A 17,865-nucleotide genomic window follows, 5' to 3' on the forward strand; every position below is an offset into this window, starting at 1 on the left:
TTTGGTTGGACAACACTATCCGGGTACTCGATGAGCTATCTTGTACACCCGATGAATGTCTAAAGTGTGCTATCTCCTTGCTACGTGATTCTGCCTACTATTGGTGGAGTACTCTGACTTCTGTCGTGCCCCGGGAGCAAGTAACTTGGGAGTTTTTCCAAACTGAGTTTCGGAAAAAGTATATCAGTCAGAGATTTGTTGATCAAAAACGGAAGGAATTTCTTGAGCTTAAGCAAGGTTCTATGTCAGTTACTGATTACGAGCGAAAATTTGTTAGACTTAGTAGATACGCTCGGGAATGTGTTTCGTCCGAGGCTGTTATGTGTAAACGCTTCGAAGATGGGCTGAATGAAGATATAAAAATGTTCGTTGGCATTCTTGAGATACGAGAGTTCGTAGTACTTGTCGAGCGAGCTTGTAAAGCCGAAGAGCTTAGAAAGGAAAAACAAAAAGTTGATGTGGGAACCGGGGAGTTTCGTAAAAGATTCTCGGGAAAGTCTCATCAACAGGCATCGAAGAAATTTCGAGATGATGTGGGCCGGTCTAAAAGCACTTCGGGCCTTTTTAGACGAGATCGTGATCGACCCCCTGTGGGTACACGAGGCACTTCAGTCGCCAGTGTTGGGAATGAACGTCGAGGCCGAACGGAATGTCGACATTGCGGTAAATGGCATTTGGGGAGTTGTAGATTCCATGACCGCTCCTGTTACAAGTGCGGATCAGTGGACCACTTCATTAAAGATTGCCCGAGGCTGTCCGAACAGAATGTAAATCAGAGTGGGAAACCGGGTGCTACCACTGCTCGAGGTAGACCATCTAGAAATATGGGCAATGCTAGTGGTGGTCAGAGAGGATCTAGAGATGCTACGACCAGATCCGAGGCTCGTGCACCTGCTAGAGCATATGCTATACGTGCCCGCGAGGATGCTTCTTCGCCTGATGTTATTACCGGTACTTTTACTCTCTTTGATACTAATGTAATTGCTTTGATTGACCCCGGTTCTACTCATTCGTACATATGTGAAACCTTAGCATCCAGTAAGACTTTACCTATTGAGTCTACTGAGTTTGTAATTCGGGTGTCAAATCCCTTGGGTCGTTACGTGCTTGTCGACAAAGTGTGTAAGAAATGTCCCCTAGCAATTCAAGGTTCCTGTTTTCCAGCGGACTTGATGCTTTTGCCGTTTGATGAATTTGATGTTATCCTTGGGTTGGATTGGTTGACCGTGCATGATGCGGTTGTGAATTGCAAAAGCAAGACTATTGATTTGAGGTGTGCAAAACGAAGTAGTCCGAATTGAGTCCGCGGACTTGGAGGGGATACCAGCTGTAATATCAGCAATGTTGGCACAGAAATATGTGAGAAAAGGGTGCGAAGCATACCTTGCGTATGTACTGGATGACCAAGAACTAGAAAAGAAACCTGAATCTGTGCCGGTGGTTTGTGAATACCCGGATGTTTTTCCTGAAGAATTGCCGGGTTTACCACCTGTTCGGGAGATAGAGTTTGGTATTGAGCTTATACCTGGGACTACGCCGATTTCGATAGCTCCGTATCGTATGGCACCAACTGAGTTAAAAGAGTTGAAAGCTCAGCTGCAAGAATTGACGGATAGAGGTTTCGCTCGGCCAAGTTTCTCACCTTGGGGTGCACCAGTATTGTTCGTGAAAAAGAAGGACGGAACCATGAGGTTGTGCATTGACTATCGTCAACTGAATAAAGTGACGATAAAGAATAAATACCCACTACCGCGTATCGATGATTTGTTTGATCAACTAAAGGGGGCCTCAGTGTTCTCAAAAATAGATTTGAGATCGGGTTATTATCAGTTGCGGATTCGAGATTCAGACGTACCCAAAACTACTTTCAGAACGAGGTACGGTCACTACGAATTCTTAGTGATGCCGTTTGGGCTCACTAATGCCCCGGCAGTATTTATGGATTTGATGAATCGGATCTTCAGACCATATTTGGATCGGTTCGTAGTTGTGTTCATTGATGACATCTTGGTCTATTCAAGAGATGAGACCGAACATGCTGAGCACCTGAGACTAGTGTTGCAAATTTTACGGGATAAGCAGTTATATGCTAAGTTCAGTAAGTGTGAGTTCTGGTTAAGAGAGGTTAGCTTCTTGGGTCATGTGGTATCCGCGTCGGGTATTCGAGTTGACCCGAACAAAATTTCAGCCATACTTGACTGGAAACCTCCGAGAAATGTTACTGAAGTTCGGAGCTTTTTGGGGCTCGCCGGTTATTACCGACGATTTGTGAAAGGTTTCTCGATGATAGCCACACCAATGACGAAGCTACTTCAAAAGGATGTTAAGTTCGAGTGGACGGAGAAATGTCAGAAAAGTTTCGACCAACTGAAAACTCATTTGACTGAAGCTCCAATTTTGGTGCAACCCGAATCGGGTAAAGAGTTTGTCATCTATAGTGACGCATCCCTACTTGGGTTGGGTTGCGTATTGATGCAAGAAGGTCGAGTCGTGGCCTATGCGTCGAGACAATTGAAGCCACACGAGAGGAATTATCCGACCCATGATCTCGAACTAGCTGCCATCGTATTTGCTTTAAAAATATGGCAACATTATCTGTTTGGTGAGAAGTGCCATGTATTTTCGGACCACAAAAGTCTCAAATATTTGATGACTCAACGAGACTTGAATCTGCGACAAAGACGTTGGCTTGAGTTGTTGAAAGATTACGAGCTTGTCATTGATTACCACCCGGGAAAGGCTAACGTGGTTGCGGACGCCTTAAGCCGGAAGTCATTGTTTGCTTTGCGAGCGATGAACGTGCATTTGTCTGTTCTACCAGACAATGTGTTAGTAGCTGAATTAAAAGCTAAACCATTATTGACTCACCAAATTCGTGAAGCTCAGAAAGTCGATGATGAATTGGTTGCAAAACGGGCTGAGTGTTTTCCGAACGAGGGATCAGAGTTTCAAATTGACGACGATAATTGTTTGAGGTTCAGAAATCGGTTGTGTGTTCCAAGGAATTCGGAACTCATTTCGATGATTCTGAACGAAGCCCATTGTAGCCGAATGTCAATTCACCCGGGGAGTACGAAAATGTACAACGATTTGAAACGTCAATTTTGGTGGCATGGTATGAAACGGGACATCTCCGACTTTGTTTCGAGATGTTTAATATGTCAACAAGTGAAAGCGGAACATCAAGTGCCTTCGGGATTACTCCAGCCGATCATGATACCCGAGTGGAAATGGGATCGAGTCACAATGGACTTTGTGTCCGGACTGCCCTTGTCAGCAAGTAAGAAGGATGCGATATGGGTTGTTGTCGATAGACTAACTAAGTCGGCTCACTTTATCCCCGTGCATACGGATTTTTCATTGGATAAACTAGCTGAATTGTATGTTTCTCAGATTGTGAGATTACACGGGGTACCGATTTCTATTGTGTCGGATAGAGATCCGAGATTCACCTCGCGATTTTGGAAGAAATTGCAAGAAGCTTTGGGTACCAAGCTGCATTTTAGCACCGCTTTTCATCCACAAACAGATGGTCAATCCGAGCGGATAATTCAGATACTTGAGGATATGTTGAGATGTTGCATCCTCGAGTTCAGTAGTTCATGGGAACGGTACTTACCTTTGATTGAATTCGCTTACAACAATAGTTTTCAATCAAGTATTAAGATGGCACCCTACGAGGCTTTGTACGGTCGTAAATGCCGTACACCATTGTTTTGGACCGAGCTCGGTGAAAGTAAAATTTTCGGAGTTGATTTGATTAGAGATGCTGAACAGAAAGTAAAGGTAATCCGTGAAAGTCTGAAGATAGCCACGGATCGTCAGAAATCGTACGCAGATTTGAAACGAAAAGACATTGAGTATCAGGTGGGAGACAAAGTGTTCCTTAAGGTTTCACCTTGGAAAAAGATACTCAGGTTCGGCCGTAAGGGCAAGTTGAGCCCAAGATTCATTGGGCCGTACGAAATCTCCGAACGAGTTGGCCCGGTTGCGTATAGATTGATTTTGCCCCCGGAACTTGAAAAGATTCATGACGTCTTTCATGTTTCGATGCTTCGACGCTATCGATCTGATCCATCGCACATAATTAGCCCATCGGAGGTTGGAATTCAAGTCGACATGAGCTATGAAGAAGAACCGATGCGTATCCTAGCTCGTGAAGTAAAGGAGTTGCGAAACAAAAGAGTTCCGCTAGTAAAGGTGTTATGGCTCAAACACGGGATCGAGGAAGCTACTTGGGAGACCGAGAGCTCAATGAAATAACGATACCCAAACCTATTTACCGGTAAGATTTTCGGGGACGAAAATTTCTTAAGTGGGGGAGAGTTGTGACGGCCCAAAGTTGACCCTAGTCGAAAAGTGGTTTCGGGACCACGAAACCGAGTCTTATAAATAATTAAAAATTATATTCTGTGTTTATGATGTGAGTAATTGCATGTGTGAAAGTTTCATGCATTAATTTGATCATCTTTATGTGAATCTTTTTTTATATGGACTTATATGAAACTTTGTTGGAAAGTGAGAGGCTAATTTACAATGGTCTAATAGTACATGCATTGAAAGGAGTGGTTTTGCATGTCAATTTACCCAAGTTAAATATGGTGGCCGGCCATGTTATGTAGTAAATAATATTATAACTATTTTATGCTAATAGTTTATGTTACAAAATGAAATAATGAATAAGGTTAATAAAATACAAGTTAGTGGGAGGAAAAACCAAAGTTAGCCTATGTTTTCTCCTCCATTGCCGTAACTAGAGAAAGAAGAGGAAGAAAAGCCTTTGGGGAAGAAAATTCGGCTAAGGTGGATACCTAAAGTAAGGTAAGTTCAATGTCATTCTTGGAAAACTTATGCACCATTTGGATGATTAGTTTAACTTCTACCTATTTTATGGTTTGAAGATAGGTTTGGTATGAGTTAAGTTTCGGTTAAGGTGGATTGATTAATTGGGTTTTATAAGGAAATTATGCCATAGCCGAATGTGTCTTGAAGAAGATGTCATATGTGCTTATTATAAGTATATGTATGTTCGGCTAATGAGTTTGAATTGAAGTTTCGATAGGTGGGTTGAGTGGCCGAGTGAACTATAGGCTTTGCAAGGATGGAATTTACTTATAAGTTGTGTGTGTATGGCTTTATTTGCTAATGACATTTAAGAGTTTAAATCTTGAATAATGTTATGCATAGGTTTCGGCCATGAATCCTTGTGTTATAACACTTGCTTAATAATGAAAGAACATGAGCTTAAAGCTTGAGTAACACTCGGCTTTAGTGTAAGTTAAAATTTGTTAGAAAATAATTTTCAAGTTAGTAGATTATGTGTTAAGAGAGGGATTTAGAATATATATATATATAGCTGAATGTGATATGTGTGAATTATATGTTAAATCAAGGCTTGGTAAGCTAGCTATTAAGGTGAAATGCTAATGTTAGTATTTGATTTGGTAATAATCTGTTTGGGGACAGCAGCAGTAAGGTGATTTTGGAAAATCGCCATAAATTGTAGGAGTTGAATTAGAAGCTGAGTGAATTATGTCATTAAAGCTTGAAGAGTCTATTTTCTTACAAAGGAAACCATAAAAACAAAAGAGTTACCGATCTTGAGATATTTGAAGTATTGTGGGGCTGAGTCAAAATGACTGCTGGATTCCCTGTTCTGTTTTTAGAAAATCATTATAAATTGTACAAAAATGATTATAAGATAAAATTTATATGCTTAGACTCCTTAATGAGTCTAGTTTCAAATGAGATCAAATACAACACATTTGGAATTCTGTAAAGTGAGAATTTGGATTCGTGGTGAAGAGTGGTCAGAATAGTCAACCAGTGAAATAGGGGAAACTTTAAGAAAAATCTGGTATTGATTGGCCAAGCCTAAAATTCTGAAAATTTTATGGATGGAAGATATACGAGTCTATATTCAGGGAAAATTAACGGCAAGTGATTTGGAGTTTAGTAGCTCCAGTTATAAGTAATTTAGTAACTACTGCTCAGGAAAATAGCTCGTAGTGAATATGTGATTTTGTTGTAAACATTAATGAAAGTTTGCCGATGAATTATTTATTGATTAATATAAAGCTTGCTATAATCTATGTGTGTGAAAGTCGGATCAATATATATAATATTATTCTGAAAGTAATACTTGAATAGTCGATTAATGACTATTTTAAATTTTGTTGAACTTAAGCTCAAGAGCAAGGGGGAACTAGATCCGATAAAGGGAAGGAAAAAGTAATTGAGTAGCCGTTGAAGTCGTTCGACGACATTTGAGGTAAGTCTTCGAGTAATGACCCTACTTGAATTATATTGAAATGAATAGTCATACTATGACGGATAGTCGAATGTGCTTAGAGACTATGTTATAAAGCCAATTGAAATTATGTTCTTTGTGTGCGGCTACTGAGCCGAAATTTGAAAGGTTTAATAAATGTTTTGTGTTTGAGCCTTAGTAACGAAGAAATGATATGAATGTGTTATGATTATTGACATATGTGTGCATGAACATTGGAATATATCCGGGTTATGACCCGAAGGCAATTATGCGAGTTGACATATCCGGGCTAAGACCCGAAGGCAATTATGCGAGTTGATATATCCGGGCTAAGACCCGAAGGCAATTATGCGAGTTGACATATCCGGGCTAAGACCCGAAGGCAATTATGCGAGTTGATATATCCGGGCTATGACCCGAAGGCAATTATGCGGGATGATATATCCGGGCTAAGACCCGAAGGCAATTATGCGAGTTCATATGTCCGGGTTAAGACCCGAAGGCAAATGTGTTTGTGGCTGTATTCGGTTAAATACCGAAGAAACTTGGGTTTGAATGTGAGCGTTTTGTGCTGTAACTAATTTAATAATTATGCTTGACCAACCCGAATGATAAGGTATGTTTGCGTGTGCATTGGAAAAGTCGGTTCGTTTTAAATAGTGTTTGTGCGATCGGCTAACGAATTTTCGGCTTTTAGAAAGGTTGATACCTTGTGTATCTATGTTGATGAAGTGTGAAGTAAGTATGATTATGAGAATGTGTGTTAATAAAGTGATTTAGTTAGCTATGTGAATGTAATACTGTAGTCAAAGCCGATTTCATTACTTGAGACTTACTAAGCTTAAAATGCTTACCCGGTTGCTTTGGCTCTCTGTTTTATAGATTTTGTTCGTTAGCTATCGGATTCGGGATCAGCGAAGTCGAAGTCATCTACACTATCAAGCTCTTTTGGTACTCTTTTAGTTGAACTCTGGATATGGCATGTATAGGACTACCCCCCCGTTGTTTAAGTTCTTTTGTGATGTATGTGTGTAAAGCCATGCGAAAATGGCTTGTAGATGTGGAGTATGGCATTAGACCATTTGTGTTTATGTATGTATATATATGGTTTCACGATGTGACTATGGATTGAAATGGAAGTGTTGGGCTAATGATCAGCCATTGGAATGGCTAAATATGATCACATGTGGACCTATGTATGGCAAAACCCTAGTTGGTCCATGGTAACCACAAAATAGGTAAAGTTTATCTTGAAAACAGATTTTGACAGCAACAGTGGTGTAGAATTGAAAAATCACATAAATTCGTAGGAGTGGAATTAAATAGTGAATAAATTATGTAATCGAACCTTGATGAATCTACTTTCATATGGAAGTAACGAAACAATTATAGGAACAGTACAGGAAGAGATATTCGGGTTCTTGTGGAACAGGACCAGAACAGTTTCTGGATTCACTGTTCCGCCTTTGGAAATTCACTATAAATTGACCAGAGATAATTAGGGGTCATACCATATATGTATGGATTCCTCTCTGAGTCTAGTTTCCATAGAAACAAACGGCATTAGTATTGAAGCCCTGTGCAGAGAGATATCCCAGTCGTAATGGGAAAAGGTCAGTGTAGTCGACCCCTGTAACATGAGAGACTTTGACTAATAAACTGTACTAATTGGCCCGACCAAAAATTCTAGAAAAAAATATATAGGTGGGAACATGAGTCTAGTTTCAGGGAAAAATCACAAAACTGATTTTCGAGTTGTGAAACTCAAGATATGATTTTTGAAGCGACTAGTACTCAGACTGGGCAGTGTCTGGAAAATTTTTAAAAGTCTGTCAACACCTCGTATTCGACTCCGGTGACGGTCTCGGGTTTGAGGTGTTACATTAATTCCGAAAATTTTTCCTGAAACTAGACTCATATATCTATCTACTAAAATTTTTCCACAATTTTTGGTCCGTCCAATTAGTACAGTTTATTAGTTAAAGTCTCCCCTGTTTCAGGGTTCGACTACTCTAACCTCTGTGTATTACGAACCAGATATCTCTCTGTACAGAGATTCAATGACTATGCCGTTTGTCCCTAATAAAACTAGACTCAATAAGGAATATGTAAATATAAGATATGACTTCTAATTATTCTTTTAGAAATTATGGTGAATTTCCAAATTCGGAATAGGGGATCCAGAAATCGTTCTGGCCCTATTTCACAAGATTTTAAATATCTCATACAATATAGCTCATATTCTTGTTTTACTTCTTCCATGTGAAAATAGACTCATCAAGCTTAGATTCCATAATTTATTCATTATTTAATTCCTTTTTTACTATTTTTAGTAATTTTTCAATTTCACATCACTACTGCTATCTGCATCTATTATTAGAGTTAATTTTACCTATTAGAGTAATTTAACAAACATATCACCAAGTATGATCATGATTAGCCATACCAAAGGCTAATCATTACCAAGCATTTCCTTACTACTCAATAACCATATCATAAGTGTAACACCAGAAATGATTAGCCATGACAAACGGCATAATAATCAAATAGACTTTGACTATTGCTTATAACTAAGTATCATAAGACCAAATCTAACTTAACATTTATGCCATTTTCGCATGGCTAGAAATATACATACCAAGGTTCAAACAAAACATAATAGCCTATACATGCCGAAATGTTCTCTTAGACCAACTAAGAAGAAGATACCAAAAAGTTCCAAGCTGGTGTGATGACTTCGACGATGGTCCCGAGCACACAAAAATGGATCAAAGGAACCTAAATAAGTGACAAATAAACACACCGAATGAGTATATAACTCAATAAGTCATAAGCATTACACTGCTGTCCATTTATAAAATATCATAAAAGAAAACAAATAATGCAAGATTAGGTACTCCATCCATACCGACTATGCTATAATTTCACGCACATTTATCATTACATGCTCACAACTAGCCAAGCCTCCATTGACATCTCGTATGATATTCGATATGATATTTGATGCATTTTCACACATCATTTTATTTTCGTTTAGATTATACTAATAATAGCATTTCATCTATTCCACAATAATCTTATGTTCCTAACTTCAAATATAATCACCACATAGGTTCAAGACTTTCCAAGCTCAGTTCCAAATATAAACATAACGTCTATTCCTTATGAACTCAAAATATCTACTCATTCCGCTGTCCATGATTTACTCAATAAAGTCGCACACTTAACGTTAATAATTATTCGAAAATATATAGTAAGTCCGTACACTTAGTGCTTAGTAGTCAAACTCGCACACTTAGTGCTATACAATTAAACTCGCACACTTAGTGCCAATCTCATTATCGTAAATGTTTATACCCGCACACTTAGTGCTAAAATCAACAACTCAATACATCTCACTTCTTTTTACAATCGATAATTTTGTCACTACATGCATTTATATATCATCCCATTCGGCATAAGTACATAAGTATTATGATTATTTAAATCAATACAAAATATATATGCTTAATAACTTACCTTGTGTTGGATAAAACGGTTCCAACTCGGCTACTCGATGTTCTTTCCTTTGCCTTTGCTTGATTCTCCTCCTTTAACTTCTTGAGCTTAATCAATAAATTAACTAGTTTAACCGTCTTGCTAAATATTTATATCAAAATATTAATGATTTCATATCATAGGAGATACATGACTAATTCTTATCTTCCTACCATATGTTTTTGACCTATTCGGTAATAACCATATGCTGTCACCCTACTATCAATAATCCAATCACACATGCATATATATATATGGCCGAATGTGAAAAACTTAGACTCAACATCACCTATGCTCTTTATTTGATGGCCGAATATGCATACATATATATATGATATCAACTATACTATCATCTTTAATTCACCTAAACACAAAATTTCATCTCATGAACACTTGACCGAATTTTTCCTAATCTAGCATGGCTTCACATCTATTTGTAACATCCTATAAATCCACATATACCACATTTCTACATAAATTTTCTTTTACTTTTCCACTACTTCCATTCACAACATCAAAAGCACCATACTCTTAGCATTTACCTCTTCCTAACCATATGCCATCTAAGTACCCTTTTAGGTAGAAAATTAACATATGGGTTGTAATAAGACATTGGCTACTAACTAGATTTTCACAAGAATTTAGTAAAAGTAACATAAATCCTACCTTAATCAACCCCTTTTGAGTTGGCCGAATGTCTAGAGCATTTCTTCTTTCCTTCTCCTAACTCACGGCAATTGCAAGAAAAGAAGGAAGATGAATACTCCCTCTTCCTTCCTTATTTTATTCATCTTTCTTTTTAATTCCTTTCTTTACTTTATTTTAATTGCTAACTAATAAAAGAATTGCATTGAAATTCAACCTAGTGGATGGGCATCATGGCTTGGCCGGCCACTACTTTGGTTTTTGGGCAATTTGACATGCAAACCCAAGTTTCCTCACTTTGTTATTATTTGGTCCTTACATATCCCCTATCATATTTTCTTAAGTTCTCAACTAAGTCAATCACATGAAATTCACATTCATAAGTCTAAATTAAAACATCAAATTTTCACACATGCACTAATACACATAGAGGATATACAACCAAATTTTTAAATAAATTTTGGGACTCAGTCTTGTGGCCTCGAAACCACATTCCGACTAGGGTCGAATTAGGACTGTCACAGATTGTGGCATCGATATTTGATTACATGTAAGACCACGTCTAGGACATTGGCATTGTATGAGCTTTTTGAGCTATCCGTATATCCTTATGATTCTGAATTGTTCAACCGGCATTCCGAGAAATGAATAACTATGTGAAATTATAGCCGATTTAGGTATGTATAATTTGTTTATGAAATTCAGAAATGAAAGGTGAGTATGTTTCATATGACTATATGTGAAATATATGACAACGAATTATATGAATGTATACAAATGAATAATGTGTTACATACGCTCATTATATGAAATTGTGGTCCTCTGTTTCAAACAAGAGAATTATGAAACATGAAACATGTTTTTGATATGTGATTAGTATAATAAAGTTGATATGGTTGGCTATATAATTCATGTATACGAATTTGGTCTATGTGAATAAAGGAATTATGGATGTTCGAGTTTGGAAGTATTTATAAAGAAGTTGATATAATACTTATGTATGATTTGTAATAAATGACCATGATTTGATTGGCGATATAATGAATATGAGTGAGCTTGATTTATATGATTTACCTGACGGTTGTTATTCAAATTTGAAAGCATGGTTATTTGTTCAATGATAAATAAGATAAGTGGAGTTATTAATGTGGTTATATGAATTTATAAGTACAACGAATGTATATGTGATTGAGATTTGTAAAATTTGGTTTAATGATATTGATTTATAAATGTCATCGAGATGATTTATTTGCTTATGGCTTACTAAGCTTTCAAAGCTTACTCTGTGTGTTCTTTCTATGTTTATAGAGTTTTGGAGACTTGCTCGGTTGGAAGTTGTAGGAGACCTCATCACACTATCCGGTTATCGCTTCGGTAAATAAAAGCTTTGAGTTTTTAGTTATGTGGTATGTATAGGCTTATGAACTTTAGTTATGTTTTGAGATGTGTATATCTAGCCATTTGATATGGCTTGGTTATGGATGAGATTATGAATGAATTTTGGTATATGCTTTGTGTTAAAAAATAGTATGATTTAATGTGCTCATGAATGGCCAAATGAAATGGTTAATATTGATAAGTTTTATGTTGATTTGAGAAATTGATATGCTGAGAAATCCCATAAATTTAAATGGATTAATATGATGTATGAATCATATGTTTTTTATATAAAGTTAGTACTTTAAATTGGTATGTTTGAGTTGGATTTGTATATGAGAATGAATGATGATATTATGGGTCAACTAATGCATGATTTGGTATGCTTTTGAATGCCTTTTGGACATGAAATATGCTTGATTTGATACTTGTAGGGATGAACCAACTTGGGTGGCAAAGTTGCCATGTAAATGGCCTATTTTTGTCTACAGGGGCGTGTGTATCAGCCATGTGCGACACACGGTCATGTTACACAGCCGTGTGTCCCCTGGGTAGGCTTTTGAATTAAAGCAGTATACCTTACAGTTTTGACACGGCCTAGACACACGGGCGTGTCTGGTGGCCGTGTGAGGCACATAGCCTTGGTACATGGGCGTGTGTGGCCATTTTGAAGGGTACACATGCTAGACACACAGGCGTGTGGTCAGCCGTGTGATCCAAGTCAGTTTCGAAAATGGCCAAGGCACACGGGCGTGTCTCCGGCCGTGTGGTTCAAGTTAGTATGTATGGTCTGTTTTTACACAATCTATGACACGGGCGTGTCCGGTAATCGTGTGAAGCACATGACCTGTTCACACAAGTGTGTGACCTTTATAACTTAGAAAACAAATTTATTAAGTTTCAAGAAATTTTATACGAGATTAGTTTAGTCCCAAACCTTCCCCAAAGCATGTTTAAGGTCTAGTAGACCTATTTTAGGGGCATTATGAAGATGATTAAATGTGATTTGATAGTTTGTAAACTATGTATGTGATATATTTGTAGTAAATTATGTAAAGTCTGATAATGCCTCTTAACCTATTCCAGCGATGGCTACGGGTTAGGGGTTTACATTTATTCATATCAGAGCTATGATTTAGTCAGTTCTAGGACAACCATAGCATATGTGAGTCTAGCTATACATGCCATGTTTAACCTGCAATAGTGTGATATATCCCGACTTTGACGAAAATTTTTTTGATGAGACAAATAAGTTTTCCAACCGAGCTAATTCTGATAGTACGGAATGTGTACTCAGATGTTTGAATGGAAATGTGTTGATTATGAGTTGGAACTCATAAAGGTATGGATCAAAGAGTATGACATTTTGTTATTGATAATGTTATAATTATATGAGCATATGAATTATAATATTTGGATTATGATTACTATATGAAATGCTTTAATCGTGGATTAGTGGTTTGAGTTGGCATATGAACTATGTGTTAAGAACAAAAGTGATTAAAGGCAAATGTTTATTAAATGATTTGAAAATGTGAAAATAGAAATGAACTGACTATTTGTGATAGTATGTGTTAAGTGCATGTATGAAAGAGTTAAGTTTGAGGCTTTACTACCCTCACACCCCTTATCAGTAAAATGTTACTATGAAATCTGTAAGTAAGATTTGGGTTGAATAAGCCTACCAGTGTGGAATTACAGAAGTTCGTGTCCCGAAGATTAATAAGGTGGTCAGAAAAGTTAATGAATAGCAAATGAAGACAATATTGAAAGAGATATTGGATAGTTCTGAAGACTATTTAGATTATGCAAAGTCACTATTACAGAAGAAATTAACTCTAATTAAATGACCTATTTAGGTATGTTATCTGAAAAAAATATTAGCTAGAAGCTTTTCTGAATTGACTTCTGTTAGTGAAGGGATAATGTGAAAATTTCTGGTGACAGAATTAGTCAGTTGAATAATGATTGAATTATATTGATGGTTGAGTACAATGGTTATAGTCGGGCAGTTACTATGATTCCTTATGGGCATTTTATGTGTATGTTTATCCTCAGAAGTATATGTGACTCTTAGTTTCAGAAAGAATTCTTATCGTATGAGAACATTAGCTAAACATATTAATAGATGAAAGTATTGTTAGTCTCTTTGGGTTATATTCGACATTGCTATGTCTTTCTCTGGTATTTATTCCCATGTAGGAATAAGAAAATCGACGGTAAAAATTTGTATGATGCTAATACTCTGTTTCTACTAGCTATTGTTCTGCTGAATATACGTGAAGATTATATTGCTTCTGTCACTGTGGATTTCAATATTTATGAGTGACATTGTTCTTTCTGGATCTTATCTGGGATATCATTGGAATTGATATCATTCTACATGAGTTGTAACTTTTTGATATTCTGTGTAGCTTCAGACATTGAAATTTCACTATTCTGGTTTTCTTATGATTCTATGTGATTACTATAAGAAATATCTATTTGACGGAAATGGCTATTGATAAACCGTAAATTATACATATTTTGACCCCATGTTTAATGCATTTTATGGATGATTCCTCATTAGAATTGGTGAATTCTATGCTCCTAAAGCGGAGAGCATAGGAGAGCAAAAGGAACGAGAAGCAGGCCAAAAAACAGACAAAATAGGCCAAAGTACGAAACCAACACGGACTGGACCTCTTCACACGGGCAGACCACACGGTCGTGTCAATCTGGCAGAATTGAAGCATGATTAACACGGGTATAGCACATGCCCATGCCATTTTAATAGGCTCGAACACGGCCTGAAGTAATCGCACACGGGCGTGTCCCTGCCGAGCCCAAGTTGAGTCTAATTTGGAAAAGGCCACTTTTGAGGGCTTTTAGGCATTCCAAAGCTTATAAATACACCCTAGAAGAGGAGAAAAGAAAAGAGGAGAAGAGGGGGTAAGGAATTACTCCAAGGAAGCTGATTGATCCATCTCAGAAGCCAGTATTCATCATCAAGACTAAAGATCTCGCCTCAATTTCCCTTCAGGAGTTTTGGGCTTTCTTTATGTTTTGTATTCTTTATTCTTTTAAGATGTTTTCTTATTTAATTAGGAACTAAAACCCCTAAATACCTAAGGGGAATGAGACCTAAGATGAATCTTGTTATTATTTTCTGAATCGTATGATATATATTTATCTTGTTCTTAATTATGTGTTCTTAATTATGTGTTCTTAATTTTTGTTTTGATATCCCAGGATATTGATTCAAGACATGCTCTTATTCATAGGAGGAATAGACCCTATCTAAGAGTACTTTTGTCATAATTAAGTGAAGTTGATTGCACACCTAGAAATAGGGTGACAAGATTTTGCCAGATTAGGGTGAAACCTAATAAGGGGATCCATAGATCGAGTTAATGCAACCCTAGAGTGTTAATTAGAGAAAAGTCTCGGTTATTCAATCTAGGGATTAGGCATTATTAGTCTTGAATAGGGATAATAACATAACTTACGGATCTCTACGGAACAAGTTGAATGAATAAATCGTTCGATTCGGAGCCAGAATAACAAGTAAAGTCTAGGTGGATTTTTCCTTAGGTATTGTCTTCATTCAATCGATTTTCCCAAAAGCAATTCCCCAATTCTTTTCTCTGTGAGTTCTTAGTTTAGATAACTAGTTAATTAAAAAAAATCTCTTTATTCTTAGGCTAGATAATAAAAAGACAATCATTACTAGTACTTTTAGTTCCTTTGGGTTCGACAATCCGGTCGTGCTAAAACTATACTACTGTTCGATAGGTACACTTGCCTACATCGCGATAATAGTTAGTCCAAGAACGAGTAATTATAAATATTTAAAACCTATCACAAAACCTAGCGATCAAGTTTTTGGCACCGTTGCCGGGGAACTGAAATATTAGGAACACTCAATTTTTATTACTTTAGCCATTTATCTTTCTTGCAATTTAATTTAATTTTTTTATTATTTATTAACTTCCTTTTTCCTTCTCTTGGCAGGTTTTCATGGTTTATGACTAGAAGAAACCCGTTGGGACCATTACTGTTTGACAAAGAAATCGATCACACAGTTCGTAGAAACCAAAGAGAAATAAGGCGAAGCTTAAGATACACGGAGAACGAGCAAGAAGACGATACTCAACCCCTAACCGAAGAGCTGGCTGAAAACCAAGGCAATCAGCTACCTCCTGCAATTGCGGCTAATCAAAATCCTGCTCCACGTACTATGTATGACTATGTTAAACCTTCTTTAACAGGAACTGAGTCAAGTATAGTTAGACCTGCTATTGCTGCGAATAATTTTGAACTAAAACCTAACACAATGCAGATGATACAACAGTTTGTTCAGTTTGATGGTTTGCAGGATTATGATCCCAACACTCACTTGGCGAATTTTCTGGAGTTTTGCGACACTTTCAAAGTTAATGGCATTTTTGATGATGCCATTCACCTTCGGTTATTCCCTTTTTCACTGATAAACAAAGCTAAATAGTGGTTGAACTCATTACCACGAGGGTCTATCACTACTTGGGAACAAATGACAGAAAAGTTTCTACTAAAATATTTTCTACCGGCTAAAACGGCTAAGTTACATAATGATATCTCTTCTTTTGTACAGATGGACTTAGAAACACTTTACGAAGCATGGCAGAGATGTAATGATCTATTGCGAAGGTGCCCTCACCATGGCTTACCTCTATGGCTACAAGTTCAAACGTTTTACAGTGGTGTGAATCCCTCAACAAGACAGATGATTGACACAGCTGCTGGAGGAACCATCAATAACAAAACACCTGAAGAGGCTTATGAATTCATTGAAGAAATATCACTGAATAATTATCAGTGGCAAGTCATGAGGACTAAGCCAACAAAAACAACCGGTGTTTATAACATCGACTCAGTTACTACGCTGTCAAATCAGGTAGAACTTCTCAATAAAAAGATTGATGGTTTTCTTGGTTCTATGCAGGTACATCCAGTAATGAGGTGTGACTCAAGTGGAGGAGGTGTGCATACAAAATATCAATCCTTCAATCCTACAATCGAAGAGGAACAAGTCAACTATATGGGTAACAATAACTTTTGATATCAAAATAACCCATACAGTAGTACGTATAATGCAGGTTGGAGGAACCACCCAAATTTCTCTTGGGGTGGTCAAGGGAATCAAAAGCCACAAAATCCTCAGGGTATTCAACGGTCACCTTATCAACAATAGAAGAAACCAAACCTTGAAGAGATGCTCTCTAAATTCATCTCGGTATTAGAAACACATTTCCAAAATACCGAAACAGCACTTAAGAATCAACAAGCATCGATCCAAGGGCTCGAAACTCAGATAGGCCAACTATCCAAACTAATCTCCGAATGACCACAAGGTAGCTTACCAAGTAATACTGAACCTAATCCAAGGGAACACCTCAACGCAATTAGTACTCAAGATAAGAAAGGATTCATTGCGCCTGAGCCAGAATTTATGCAAGAAACTGTGGTGAGCAAAGGTAAAAGTGAGGTAAGTCATAACAAAACGGTGAATCAAAAATATAGACCTCGTGTCCCATACCCTAACGCGACAAGGAAAGACCGCTCAGATGAACAATTCGATAAATTCCTCAAACTTTTGAAAAAATTACATATTAACTTACCGTTTATTGAAGCTTTGTCGTAGATGCCAAATGCAATGAAATTTTTAAAAGAGCTTTTAGTAAATAAACAGAAGCCAGACGAAGTGTCTCATGTGGAGCTAAACGTAGTCTGCTCAACTATTCTATAAAATAAGCTACCCCACAATTTGAAAGATCCAGGGAGTTTTACAATTCCTTGCTTAATTGGTAGTTTAAATATAAGTCATGCATTAATTGATTTAAGGGCTAGTATTAACGTCATGCCTTACAAAATGTTTAAGCAACTAGGTCTTGGGAAACCTAAACAAACTAGGATGAGCATTCAATTGGCAGATAAAACTATAAGATTTCCTAGGGGTATTATTGAAGATGTACTAGTGAAAGTAGATAAGCTCATATTTCCCATTGATTTCGTTG

At 37.2% G+C, this 17,865-nt stretch overlaps 1 non-coding gene across 1 annotated transcript; it reads right to left on the reverse strand.

The window, feature by feature from the left end:
- Positions 1–16,409: 16,409 nt before the first annotated feature.
- LOC121231124 (small nucleolar RNA R71) lies at positions 16,410–16,516 on the reverse strand. The gene has a single exon (XR_005929192.1). It is a non-coding gene; the product is annotated as a small nucleolar RNA R71 (small nucleolar RNA).
- Positions 16,517–17,865: the final 1,349 nt, after the last annotated feature.

The sequence above is a fragment of the Gossypium hirsutum genome, chromosome A06 (assembly GCF_007990345.1).
Source record: "Gossypium hirsutum isolate 1008001.06 chromosome A06, Gossypium_hirsutum_v2.1, whole genome shotgun sequence".
NCBI classification, from domain to species: domain Eukaryota; kingdom Viridiplantae; phylum Streptophyta; class Magnoliopsida; order Malvales; family Malvaceae; genus Gossypium; species Gossypium hirsutum.